This window comes from Dermacentor andersoni, chromosome 6 (genome assembly GCF_023375885.2).
Source record: "Dermacentor andersoni chromosome 6, qqDerAnde1_hic_scaffold, whole genome shotgun sequence".
Classification (NCBI taxonomy): domain Eukaryota; kingdom Metazoa; phylum Arthropoda; class Arachnida; order Ixodida; family Ixodidae; genus Dermacentor; species Dermacentor andersoni.
In genome coordinates, this window is record NC_092819.1 from 108,849,346 (window position 1) to 108,864,156 (window position 14,811).

Sequence of the window (14,811 nt, forward strand, 5' to 3'; positions counted from 1 at the left end):
CTCCGTCAGCTGCTCGGCAGTCGACCCCAAGCGTGAGCTATCGAAGCAGCGTGCTTTGCGATCATTCTGTCGCAGCGCCGAACGTGTCTGGTATTCCGGTAACCACAAGCTAGCTGGCCGTTTCGACAGATAGCTGGAGGCATAAACTGAAGCAGATGAAGGAGCTTCAGCGTAGACGTACGTGAGTGGCCTGATCGGTCTGCACGGTCAAGCCACCTGCTGGCGCAGAGCTTAACCAGCCAAACAAAGCGCCAATATTGTTCTAACCAAGTGCAAAACATTTTATGCATTTACAAAAATATCTCGTTACCCATTACACTCCTGCGAAAAATTTACACCAGCAGCAAAGAAGAATACATTTCATTACGGCTACTGTGTGTGGTTGAGCTCTGTGCGACCAGGTGGCTGCACCGTGCAGACCATTCACATTTGCGCTTCTGCTCATCCCGTGAAACGACACAGTCGAACGGCCAGACCCTATCTCCGGGCGCTTGTGTTTACCCTAATACCGGATTCGCCAAACACTATTGCGTTTCTAGTCTTCCGGTGTAAAGTGACGGCCGCAAACGCGCATATCCTGACGACGATCGGATGGCGGCAGTCCGGTGCTCTGCAGCCAGTCCCCTCGTATGCTGCCTTGCAGAGGGACACGATGTCGCAGCTTGACACATTGCCAGTCGCTAAGCTTGCAGTCCACAACGCAACAAAGTCGAATCACAGTGCTCGCGGAAAGACTAAGACTGGCTCTGACCGTGGAGCTCTCGTCAAAATGGAGTACGTCGTAACACAAGCAGATGACGCTTGCTGTGTGTGCTCAAGTGTAGTGAAAAATTGTTCTCATGCATTTTCTTCCAGCTACTTTCTTTTTAAAGAAACAAATTAACTAACATTCCAGCTATTACGAACATCATCTCTTCACCATAAAGGTGCTAAATTATCGATGACGCGCCCTCGGCAGCCACTCGGGTAGTTCGCCCTACTGACGTCAATTGGGTGATTTACGTCATGTGGGTACGGGCGGCTGAAAATTCCACTCAAGAGTGTGTTGCGATCGACAGCGATTCACATTTTTAAATCTTTATAATAAATTACACGCTTTACGCGGAGCACTTAGATGCGTCAATTAATGATCAGAAGGGCCCATTGTAACGACTCAGTACGTTTGCACAATATCGTCAAAATGCTTTCAGGGTCCCCTTAAAGCCGGACGCTCGCCGGATTTTCCGCTTCTTGGGCATATAATGCTTTCGCATTATTAATGCACCGCTGTTCGCTAGTCTGGCCTATAGCACGACGTCTGCAGCTTCATGATTGTCTTAGGATTCTAATTCAGTGTGTACTAGGAAAAATTAATTCTGGACACGAGTCAGCTTTCAGAAAAGAAGCCGCATGTAAGTTATCGCGCTCAACTAGAGATGAAAGAATTTAAAAAAGAAGATTCTGCGTAAGAGCAATGAACGAGCTTGTTACTCGGCTATTTGTATTACAGAGGCAGCGGACTTGGACACCAATATAAACTCAAAAGAAACAACGAGCACTGATTTTTAACACTGCATTATTTCTCTGTTTTGTTTCTGCCAATCCCGGGGTTCGTGTTTTTCTGGTTTTGTGTTCGTCCGTCTGTCGAGATGTCTGCTGCCTTTAGAACAAAGAACACTTTTTGAACTACTACACAAACGATACCTGAATTTATATTCTTTTTTTTTATATTGAGGGCAGCCGACGTCTGTATAATCACCGAGAAAAATTTTAATGTGTTATGAACGCTGGTCACCTTAGTGGAAATGAGCTTGCTGATTCAAGGAAAACCTTACGTACCAATTATATCGGCAAAACGCTGCTTCCGTGCAAGTGTGATCCGGTCTTTCTCTGGGCGAGTAGAGTCATAGAAGGTGCTGCTGGTAGAATTGGTAGCGGTCAACATAACGTAATATTTCCCTCGGCCGACTAGTTTTGTGAAGGTAACGGAATAAACGCCGTCTTGAGCTACTTCGTCGCCGCCTGGGTAAAAAAAAGTATAGATATATCTGGGGTTGCCGCAAGGTTTTATTTGCACATCTTAAACAACAGCTAGGTATTTATAGCGTCAGCAAGAAACTGCAGAAAGGATCAGCAAGAAACTGATTTATTTTTGAATCTTAAGAAAGGTTTGTCTAGGCGGAAATGTCGACAAGACACAGTGATATCACACACACACACACGCATATATGTATATATATTTAAGTCGGCAGAACGTATCTCACGATGACCCTTGTTCTAGCACATTGTATTGCGTTAATATAGCCACACAACTCATTGCCACCGTCGAAACGAGTTATGTACGAGGCGTGTACTGCAGTGGAACTGCTCTTTCGTGCGCCCCTAAAACACTCTGCGCCATCTAGCGCCACTGCTGCGAACTATGGAGAAATTCATGGCACACCACTGAGTGCGAACGCTGCTGAACGCGGCATGCAACAATCGGGCTCCCCTTTCGCCGTTCTTTCTGGACACCCTGCACCATCTAGTGGCGCTGCAGAGAAATCCGTGCATGGCCTCTGAGACGAGAAGTTTGGCGCACCGGTGCCTGTCAACGGTGACTGTAATAACCGATGTGGACGCAGTAGCAGCTTTTGCAAGATTCCTTTATTGCACAAAAAACAAGGGTTTATGTAAGCGCGATGTATCGCTTATCGGCACACGCGCGACGGGTTTAACACGGAAGACATGCGCACAAGATAGCCAACTCAGTCACGTCGCTCTGTTATCACAGTGACAAGTGTTTCCCTGCTTACCGCGCACTCAGTGACGCACGCTCAGTGACCTAACACAGCGAGATGTTAAGAGCGGCACACACCTTGTGCATTGACAGCGCAGCTTGCTAATGAGTTGGAATAAAACACGTTGATTCAACATCCACACATACCCAGAACATTTGAGACGAAGCCTAAAATGCGTTGGGTCCTTGAGAAGGCCTTATGACATGGGTTCCATTCAACTAAGCATCGGAAACATTTATGGTCTGTTTTTCGTCATTGTAGTGCGGGACATTCAAAGTGGCACATACCTAGTTACCCAAGTTGGCGTCAAATAGTTTATTGCAGAGCGGCACACACCTAATGGTACACATCAAATGACCCAAGATGGCATCAAAGAGTTTCCTTGGAGACCAGAACAGACCAAATGGTGCACGCCCATTGTTCCCAATCGGCGTCAACGAATTACTTGGAACAGTGGTGCCTACACAGTCCCGCATCTACAGTGATCCACGTCGGCGTGAAAGAGCTTCGTTGAAGTGAGGTCCATATCCGATATCCTATGAATGCTAGCGCAATACAATAAAATATTTTACAAGCTCTCTTAATAAATTATCATTCCACAAAGCAAAAATAGACTCTCTCTACCCGAGTAGAGAGTTGAATATCCATAAAGAGTGAGAAACTCAAATGTGGTCGGGTCGTGGCCATGAAATTCCTGGACGAGTGCTCTGTCACATCATGGATTTTGACAGTATCTGCTTCAGACCAGTTCATTATCAACAGTGATGGACTATGTTTGCATTCCAAGAAAGCCAAGAACTGAAATTTAAAATGTTCAAGAACGTTAGCTGCGTTACAGTGGCTCAACTTCTAAAAAATATTTGGAAATCCGCAACATTACCTTGCCGTACCGGCGCTAGGGTTTAGACACGAGGGGCGCCATAACATTAAGCTATTCCAAACTTCTCTTTCCAATTCTGCGACCAGCCCTCCACGATTCCTCCATAACTTTCTGGACCAGTCCCCCTTCGTCTGTCTGTCATGTGACGTCGTGAAAACCGCGCTAGCTTGCAATCGTACATTCCGTGTACTCACTGATTATGCATTATTCGACTGAACAGAAGAAAAAATAATTATTTCTGATTCGACGCCGTTTCGCCGTTAGCCCTCCACTTTTGGTCGAAAGGTTTTAGGCTGCACCCACTTTACCTGTCGGTCCCTAGACGTCACAAAACCACGTAAACTCATTGCGTCAAAGTCACGTGTACGCGTTAAAGATGCATTAATATGCCGAAAAAAACTATTTTTTCTGAATAGCCGCAGGCTGCCCCTTTCCGAAAGGAATAAACTATGGCTGCTGCCGCTCGCTCAGGCACTGGCTACTCGCACATGCCGGAGAACATGGGTTTCTTTAAGCAGGGTTAACCTTTTAGCGTGGCAGTATAACGTCATAGAGCACTTTCCGCAGTGTGCGACATCGCTCTGCCAACTCTTCCTTGCTGAGGAACCGTTTTAGCGGCATTATTCACTATTCGTTGCGCGCCGCCGCGATTTTAGACAAGCCACCGCAAGTTAAGTAAGGGAAAGCGGACCGATTGCAGACGCCGGCCCCACATCTTCATCCGGTTATCTCTTTTCAGTGCGCTGGATCGAAACCCTCTCCACTTGAGCGTGCTCCTCGCTTCTTGTCAGCCAATCAGGTAAGAAAAAACGCTCAATGTAGGCAATGTTAGTCGATTTCAAAGCAAACAAAAGTGACCTACTATAAACGAGGGGAGTGTTTGATTGGACTGTTCAAGCAACGCTGCGGGTCACCGCCCGATGCTTGCGTCGCGCTTATGTAAGTTTGACGTCAGAAGATTGGAATAAAAACATATTCGAATAGCTTTACATTATAGGGCACTTGGGGCCCTATAACGTAAGACGATGCTTGCGTCGAAAGCGCGACGCAAGCATCAGGCGGTGAACCGCAGCGTTGCTTGAACAGCCCCATCAAACGCTCCCCTCGTTTATATTATGCCACTTTTGTTTACATTGCCTACATTTTCTTACCTGATTGGCTGACAAGAAGTGAGGCGCACGCTGAAGTGGAGAGGAAATCGATGGGGCCGAGTCACTGCACTGAAAGTTGATAACCGGAAGAGGAGGGTGGTGCCGGCGTCTGCGATTGGTCCGCTTTCCCTTACTTAGCTTAGGTGGCTCACCGACAATCGCGGCGGCATGCGATGGAAGCTTAAGAATGACGTTAAAACGGATCCTCTAATACTAAAACACATGCCATATATTTTTAGCATCTATCACGTGACTTGAACTTCTTCAAAGGAGTGTATTAATGAGCAATCAACTATAATTAAGAAAGCACACACAACCATGGCAGGTTCTCGCGCTAGAGAGTTGGTGGTGTATTTATTGTTCAATCATTCATCGTTACGAGTCGTTTACCACGTTGCACTGAACGCAAAGTTTTTTTTTTTTTGTATATTCAAATGAAATGAAATTACGGGGTTTTTCGTGCCAATACCATGATCTTATTATAAGGCACGCCGTAGTGGGTGACTGCAAAATAATTTGGACCATCAGGATGTCTTTTAACGTCCACCTAAATCTAAGTGCTCGGATGTTGTTGCATTTCGCCTTCACCGAAATGCGTCCGCTGTGGCCGGGATTCGATCCAGGGACCTCTTGCTTAGCATCCCGACACCATAAGCACGAAGCGACCACGGCGGGTACCTTCTGTATTTTGTTTTGCTATTTTTACTTGAGACGCTAAGATGTATGCTATTTTCTTTCAGCACATTTTAACTTCTATCTGTCATGTTCTCGAATGAAAGCAGTTGCCATACAAAAGGTGACATATGTAGATAACTATCAATCATGTTTTCAATACCGCCATTCAATTGTACATCGCTATCAATTGACCTGGAACTCTCAAAGAAGGTGCAGATATCATGGCTGGTGAACCTTTATTTTGGCACTCCTAGGTTAATTCAATAAAATGTTTAATATATTGTTACGGAAGGATGAAAGAAGAGAGAGAGGAAGAAGCAGATCGTGGGACGCTGGCTGCTGCGGGTTGTTGGTGGTCGGCTATCTAAACTACTCTCACTCATATTGTATGTATATTGTAAACACACTCTTTCGATAGTTCCAGCATCCTCGTAACATATTGGTGAGAGGTGCGGAGAACCACGGCTGGAAACGGAGCTCTGCAGTGGTCGTCACATCACTGTCCGTACCATGAATGACGGTGAGCACGCGGGATCAACGTCATCGCCACATTCTACGTCACCGTCACCAGCTACGTCGCTGTCACCTTCGGTTGTGGTTGTGCAACCCAAGGGTCCTGGAATTTCCTGAGGGATCTACGGTGCCGACTTTGAAGAGTGGGTGGCCATGTACGAACGCATGAGTGGAATGAGCAGATGGGACCCTACGCTTATGCTAGCTAACCTGTTGTTCTACCTAAGAGGCAAGGGAAAGGTGTGGTACAAAAAGCACGAAAAGGAGATAACCAGCTAGGGTCAATGCAAAGACAAGTTGACAGAGTTGTTTGGCAAAGCAGCCGGCTGTAAAAATGCGGCAAAGCAGAAACTGGCCTCCCGTGCCCGATCCCCCACAGAGTCCTATGTCTCGTACATCCAGGACGTGTTGGCACTTTGTCGTAAAGCCGATCACGACATGACAGAAGCTGAGAAGGTCGGGCACGTGCTTAAGGGCATTGCTGACGACACCTTCAATCTGCTCACGTGCAGAATCTGCTCTTCAGTTGATGCTATCATTAAAGGGTGTCGACAATTCGAGCAGACCAATAGCAGACGCGTCTTGCAACCATTCGCCTGACTTCCCAATACTGCTGCAACGTCGAAGTGTGAAGATCAAGCCGCACTACAGCATGCGTCGCCATCAGATGAGGTGGTTCGAATAGTTCGACGTGAACTGGGTGCGATGGCGCCCGCACCTTTCTCTTCGCGAAGCCCTGATGCTACCACTTTTTCAGTTCCCTCGTACAAGCTGTCGTTCTCCAGGAACTTGAAAACATTGCTTTGCATTTTGTCTGCGCTGTCGCCAACCCCAGAGCCAATGAACGCCCTTCTACTATTTTCGTCCCATGCTGACGCCTCCCCCCGCATTATCGCATGTCGACTGAGTGGAGAACTGCGGTCAACCAGTCGATATGTTTCACCTGTCACCGCATTGGTCACGTCGCCCGATACGGCGGCACACCGACCAACCTGAGCTGTTTTATAGGAAATACACGCAATGTTTCGTCCACCGCCGAGTCTAACAGCTCCAACAACTCTGTTAGGAACACGTGGTAGAGTTGCTCCCCATCGCCGCGAGGACCCCAGTCTCGTTTACTGCAAACGCGTCGTCCATCTTCCCGTTCGTCGCAGCCAAGTATCCTTTCGTCCCAAGTGGCCTTAAGCCGCAGCTTTTCAGAAACCTAAAAGATGCAGCCCTCGTAGGGGGTGCTGCATTGACTACTACTGCAGCAAATCATCTGTCTGTGCTCACAAAGAAAAGTTTAGTTGACGTTAAAATAGACGGCGTACCTGTCCAAGCAGTCGTCGACATGGAGCCCACGTATCTGTGATGAGTGGTAGCCTACGTAGACATTTGAAGAAGGTCCTCACCCCTGCAGCTGCCCGAGTGCTTCGCGTGGGCGATGGCGGCGTGCGAGTGTCAAAGCGAAAGCTCTACTGGCCACGAACTTGCGATTTCGCCGTGGCGGTGCTCCAAGGAGGCACATGACGTCACAACGCGCGCCTTGTCGCGGATATTTCTCGCTCTCTAGTCACTACTGCGCAAGCGCGACTAGTAACACCGAGCTACAGGTGTTCCGCCGCGCCTTTCCGCCGGCGCTGTTTGGTATGACGTTACACCATGTTCCTCGTCGTTGCGCTCACCTCCGTCTGCTTCGCCAGCTGCGTCGCATGCCTGATGACATGTCGGAGGATTGAAAAGGAGAGCTCGCGTGCACCGTAACCACAGTTGAGGCGGCAGTATGGACGGCGACAATTCTGATAAGCAGGAGGAGGCCTGGAATCGGCATCGGAACGAGGGGAAGAGGAAACGAATCGCCCAGGAAACAGACGAACAGGGCGCCGACCGACTGGCTAAACGCCGCAACATAGCTAGACAACCAGACTAACCTGGACTTGCAATCTAGATTAACCAAGGCTAACTATGTAACGACTTAGCTTTCGCTACGTATATCCTGGCATAGCCGAGCTAATTCACTGCCGATTTCTTTCTTGGAATGCGTACTGCGCGTTTAAGCATAGCCGGCCGCCCTACTTCTGTTGTCTTTGCTTTGATCGACAACTTACCTCGCGACGTTATCCTTGGATTGGACTTTTAACCCCATCATTCTGTTCTCATCGAATGCGCAACCGCCGTTCTTGAGTTGGAACTGCCTCAAGCCGCCGATGGTCCGAGCATCTCTTCACCGCACTTGTGTTCGCTTTACGATGCGCGTCTGTCACCTAAGCCAGTCACTTACGTCGCTTTGACCGCACAGCCACCGATTCCTGACGGTGAATATGTCCTTCGCCCCGTCATCGACGTGCTTTTGAACCGGAACGTTGCTCTTCCGCATACGCTGGTGACGATTACTAATACCGGCGTCGTTCTTCCGCTTCTGAATTTCAGCCTGTGCCCTCTCAAGTGCTTCAAGACGGCATGTTCTTGGCCAGCGTTTCTATTTCTAATACTTCCTAATTTGATATTGAAAGTCCGGATGCCTAGAGCGGTTTTTTAGCTCCAATTGGAGCTCACAGCTCTGGTTCCCTAACGGAAGACTTCGCGAAGATGATTGCACCTGACCTCACCTCTGTACAGGCCCCCGACATACGTCGCTACCTGGAATCGCACTGTGACATCTTTGCATTCGGCGACAGGCCTTTAGGACAAACATCCGTTGTTCACAACCGTATCAACACTGGAGACACGAATCCTATTCGTCGGCGTCTCTATCGTGTATCGCATGCTGAACGTAAGATCATCCAATCAGAAGTGGAAAAATGCTCCGCAAAGGGGTTATCGAACCATTAGCCAGCTCTCAGGATTCGCCTGTCGTCCTTGTGAAAAAATATGGTAGCTGGTGTTTCTGCGTGGATTATCGTCATTTAAACAAGATCACGCGAAAAAACGTCTACCCACTACCACGCATCCATGACGCCTTGAACTGCTTGCACGGAGCTCAATACGTCTCGTCCATCGGTCTTCGATCCGCCTACTGGCAGATTTCAGTTCATGAAATGCACCGCGAGAAGACGGCCTTCATCACGCCGGATGGCTTATATCAGTTCAAAGCCATGCCCTTTGGCGTTTGCAATGCTCCTCCGACGCTCGAACTTATGATAGGCTCTCTTCTGCGAGGCTACAAATCGACCACCCGTCTCTGTTACCTTGATGACGTTATTGTTATTTCTCCCACGTTCGGCAGCCACCTTACCCTACTCACTGCCACTCTTGCGGTCTTCAGAAAAGCCGGCATACAAGTGAACTGCATGAAGTGACAATTCGGGCGCCGTCAGATTACTGTGTTGGGACACCTCGTTGTATTATCTGGTGTCCAACCAGACTCAGAAAAAGTTCTCGTCGTACGCAGTTTCCCTGTGCCACGTTCTGCTTCTGAGGCGCGCTGCTTCGTCGGCCTGTGTTCTTACTTTCGCCGTTTCGTCAAAAATTTCGTCGGCGATCTTCTAAAGAAGAACACGCCGTTCTCATGGAGCCCTGAGCAAGCTCACGCGTTCGCGCTGTCATCGGATTTCTGACCACCCCTCCCATACTTGCCCACTTTGATACACCTGCACCAACCGAAGTCCACACTGACGCAAGCGGCCATGGCATCGGCGCTGTTCTCGGCCAACAACACAGTGGTACCGAGTTCGTGATAGCTTACGCCAGCCGCCTGCTGTCATTTGCCGAGAGAAATTACTCCATCACCGAGCGGGAGTGCTTGGATTTAGTTTGGGCTGTCGCCAAGTTCCGGCCATATTTGTCCGGCCGGACGTTTTTAGTCGTTACAGACCACCACGCACTCTGCGGGCTGTCTTCCCTACGGGAACCGACAGGACGGCTTGGTCGCTGGGCTTTGCGTCTCTAGGAATTTTCGTTTGTTGCCAGTTACAAGACTGCACGCCTCCAGAAGGACGCTGACTGCCTCTCTTGTGACCCCGTGGATCCCCCTGATACAGCTGCGCAGGATCCGGTAACCTGCGTGATGGCTTTTACTGATATAACCGATATGCGCGTTGAAGAACAAGGCGACAAATCCGTACAGTCCACCATCGATGGAGTTCAATAATGACAGCACATACGACACGTGCCACTTTTCGTGCTGCACGATGGCATGCTCTACCGCCGCAATATCAACCCTGACGGCCCTTAGGTGCTCCTTGTCCTTCCTCGTCATCTGCGATCCATCGCTCTCGAACAACTTCACGATGCACCAACGGCGGGACACTTTGGAGTTTTGCGTACATACGTCCGCGTACGAGGCCGGTTCTTCTGGCCGAGTCTCTACCGCTCTGTGCGTCGTTATGTCGCAACTTACGAATTGCGTCAGCGCCGGAAGGAACCTCCCCTGCCACCTGTCGGACGACTCCATCCAATTGAAGTTCCTTCTGAGTCGTTCTTTCGCGTAGGCCTTGACCTGCTTGGCCCTTTTCCGACGGCGATTAGAGGGAATAAGTGGATCGCCATCGCTACTGATTACGCGATACGCTACACGATAACAAAGCGTTACCGACTAGTTGCGCAACCGACGTCGCTGATTTTCTCTTCCACGACGTCATTCTCTACCACGGTGCACCTCCACAGTCACTTACAGACCACGGCCGCTCGTTCTTGCCTCGAGTTCTCGACGATCTCCTCCGCTCTTGTGTCACTGAGCACAAGCTGTCCACCGCCTACCACTCACAAACGAACTGTCTTACCCTGGAACAATCATAGAGATGCTGTCGATGTACAGTACGTCTCCAACAATCACCGCGACTGGGACGCGACGCTGGCCTACGTGACGTTCGCGTACAACTCGTCCCGACATGACACCGCTGGATATTCACCCGTTTAGCTTTTGTGTGGTCGCGACCAAACATTGCCGTTTGACACCAACTTCCCTTCTTTGCTACGTGTTGGAACTGAGTACGCTCGTGAAGTCATCGATCGCGCTTCACATGGCACGTTAAGTCGCCCGATCTCGCTTATTAGCCTCGCAGCATATACAAAACACTTATGATCGGTGCCATCGCGATGTTAAGTTCGTGCCAGGTGCTTGGGTGCTCCTTTGGTCACAATATCGTCGGATTGGCCTCTCCCAGAAGCTTCTCTCTCGCAACACAGTAACGCGGAGGGTGTGGGCACCCTCCGGGTTACGCCCCTATTCCTTCACCTTCACCTTCCTCCTGTGAGACTATGCTGACCAGCTTAGACCAGCAGCAACAGCTGATCCGGCGGGCACGTGGAGTGGTGCTAGCCAATGGGGCCCTGAACTAAGGGCTGCACCCTCCGGGGCAGTCACCCCATCTCATTACAAATAAATGTTTCCTCTCTGTCGCTACACAAGGTCTTATGAAGTCCTACTTCCGTTTAACGACGTAAATTACGAGTTTTCGCCGCTACAGTTTGATGCATCCTCAAATCCGACGCCTGTTGACGTCGTGCACGTTTCGCGGCTGAAGCCATACTTTGCTCGCAATTCTTCGCCTGCCACGCGGCGAGACGGCGCTTCACCAGCCGGGTGTCCTGTTTCGGAAGGAAGAAAGAGAGAGGAAGAAGATCGCGGGAGGCTGGTTGCTGCGTGTTGTTGGTAGTCAGCCATGTTAACTACTCTGAGTCATATTGTATTTATATTGTAAATACACTCTTTCTATGCTCCCAACATCCCCCGTAACAAGATTACTCTCAAATTAGAGATACATTAGAGGTACAGCCGGCTAGCCTTGCAAAAATATATGCACTGTATAAAATTGTTTTATCGGGCGACCATGTTTCGCCGCCTAACAAATCTTATCGCGCAGCGCGGGACGCAGATGCATGTATCCGAAGTTTCTGGAAAGTTATCGATGCTTCCATCCGCTGTCTGTTGTCGCCGAACCTTGTGTTATCTGATTTCATCGCGTGACGCGAATGGTGTAGAACTTTGTGGAAGGCACGCGCGTCCCAACGATTAGTCTGGAACATTCGATGACTACTGTATAAAAGCCGACGCACTGGACCCGCTGATCAGATTTTCGACCATCTCCGACCGTGTTCGCCGCTATCGTTGTGCTATAAGTGTAGCCTGTTTTTATGGGCACAGGTACGCCCAATAAACGTTAGTTTTCTCCTTAACAGTATTGCTACTGTGTTCTCCAACGTCACCACCACATGACAATATCGGCGAACCGGGGAACAAAACGAGGAAAATCAGAACACAGGCCAATGAATGAGCGTAGTTCTCGTGCTGACTGCGGTAGCTTGAAGGAGCTGACCGCTTCAATCTGACGAGAATCTGGTCTGAAGCCATCCTTGTTGACTAAGTGTACCCAGGACTAGTGTTTGACGTTCACTAAACAGATATGTTTTTACTTAACCAGTACAGTTTTGCGATGCAATCGAGGACAAGCCTGAGGCTTTCGTTATGTTCTTACAACGTACGGCCAAAGATTACAACATAATCAAGGTAACACATACACATCTCCCACTTCAGACCACGTAATATTGTGTCCATACATATCTCAGATGTGGCAGTGCAAAGGAGAAAACGCACAACATTAAATTTGAATAGGCCATCTGGAGTTACGAAAGCGGTAATTTCCTTGTCGTCAGAGTCCATAGGTATTTGCCAATACTCCGATCGCAAATCAAGTGTTGGGGAATAAGAAGCTACGTGTAAACAATCAATGATGTCACCGATTCCCGGTAGCGGGTAGACATCTTTCTTCTTCATTGCGCTTAAATGCTTTTATTCCAGGCAGAATCCCCAAGAGCCATTTTTTCGGACCAGGATTACTGGGGCAGCACATGGGCTATACGACTATTGCACGACACCTTTGTTCATCATCCCGTTGACCTGTTTTGCGATAATTTTGCGATTGGAGGATAACACTCTGTAGGGCTTCTAGCGGATGGGGTGTGCTGAGCGAGTATCTATTCTGTGGCGAGCGCGGGACGATGGCAAATGAAATGGTGCATCTCCATGCGTGAAGTCGAATGCTGCAACATGCCTAGAAAGGACCCGTACCAGTGCTTGCTGTTACGATGTACAGAGAGCGTTGCTAATCATACCGGGCATAAGCTCTCCAGAATGGCGATTATCACTAGGAGAGCAAGCTGTAGTGAGGCCTGCCGTTAGTGCCGCTATTGCGCTGCATCAGGCTTCATCAAAGAGAGCGATTTTCATACCGCGAGCAAGGACAACCAGCGTGGCGGAACAGTTGAGCGCCCATAATGTGGTGACTCCTTTCGTCATGCACACGACAGAGCAGGGCACAAGCATATTTTACTTTATTTTTTTTTTATTTAGTACCTGCATCACCAATAAGGCATTAAAGCAGGGGAGGATTACATTAGAAATGGAATAGTTTGTAGAATGATATTCATAGACTCAAAGCGTGGTAAAAAGCATCGACAGAAGTAATTAGCACAACATCATGCGGAACAAGATTCCAGGCGCGTGATGTATAGACAAAAAAAAATAACAGTGCGAAACGTCACCCTTGAAAGCAAGTTCATTGACTTTCAAAGGGTGATCCTTTCTTAGGGATACATACGAAGGGGGTGTCATGTATTTCCGTCTCCTAATGCCGGCATGAGAATGATATATGCCATAAACGAATTTCAAGCGCAGGTTTCTCATGCGAGTCTTTAGGTCCGACCATTGAAGAGCATGTTTAGCAGTTTATGCTGAGAGACCTAACTACAAGGTCAACACAAGCAGCGTCAACGGTAGTTCAAGAAACACGAACGGGCCTCGGGCACTATGATGGGGCAATCACTTCATCAAGACCACTGAGACGGTCACTGTCTCCGCCACTCGGATTTTATTCCGACTCTGCTGGTATAAATAGCTTGTTCAACGAAATTTCGCCACTACCACAATCATCGGAAGCGCCGCATTGTTCGAGAAAATCGATAGCAAGACATTTATTATGCGAACAAACCGAAAGAACAAGGAATTCCGACACAAACAATTTCTCAGCCAACAAAATACTCGAGGCACGAGCACCAAGGGGATGAAGCCACCCGCCGCTTGCTCCAAGAAAGGTAATGGAGTCGTTCCAAGAAAACATAACTTTGTGGCCTCGACGGCTTTTCAAAGCGAGGCTCATCATAGACACAGTCGCCCCAGTATCAACTAACGCTATGGTCGGTATTCCGTCAATCGAGACATTCACTTTGTTTCTGAGCATCACAACAGGTAGAGGTATTTCTTGCAAAGACCGTCCGGCGACCTCGCCTCCATTGGCCGCGGATGCTAGTTTCCCGGCGGTGGTGAGGAAAAACGGTGCCGAGGGGACGCAGAGAGACGGGGACGGTTATTTGGTGGCGTCAAACTCCGCTCAGATGCTGGCGAATCGCTTCGTCTGGTCTCGTGTGAGAAGTGTCCCACTGGAAGCAAATCGGTCATTCCCAAGTCATATGAAGTACGGGTTCCGGGTGGCGAGAACATCGGTGGTGTCCTCAGTGATTGACGGCCTTGGTGGCAATACTGAGCTATATGGTCTGTGGAACAGCAGTTGTAGCACACGGGACGGTCGCGGTTCACAGTGTCAGAATTGGGTGCTCAATCCCATCGTTCGTAACCCGTTGTCAAGATTGGAGTCCCGCATGAAGTCAAAGGTAGCTGGCCCATGCCGTCGTCCAACTTATCCCCGCTGAGGACGTTGATGAAAGGAAGAACTGCTTCTCATCGAGAACGAGGAATATGGGTTTATTTACAGTATTTACATGCAGTTCATCAGTCTAGCTTGACTGCGAGAGAAAGTACGTCAGTCTAACACGACTGCTTGAGAGAGTGTCTCAGTCCAACATGACTGCTTAAGAAAGTGTGCCGAGCATCCACACAACAGCGGCTTATAAGCAC

The 14,811-nt window shown here is 48.9% G+C and overlaps 1 long non-coding RNA gene across 1 annotated transcript in view; it reads right to left on the reverse strand.

The window, feature by feature from the left end:
• The window catches only part of LOC140218785 (uncharacterized), a 50,202-nt gene that overhangs the window by 17,002 nt on the left and 18,389 nt on the right, over positions 1-14,811 (reverse strand). The window contains exon 2 of the long non-coding RNA XR_011894969.1: positions 1,819-2,001. This is a non-coding gene — a long non-coding RNA (uncharacterized lncRNA). The remainder of the gene's footprint in view (positions 1-1,818; positions 2,002-14,811) is intronic.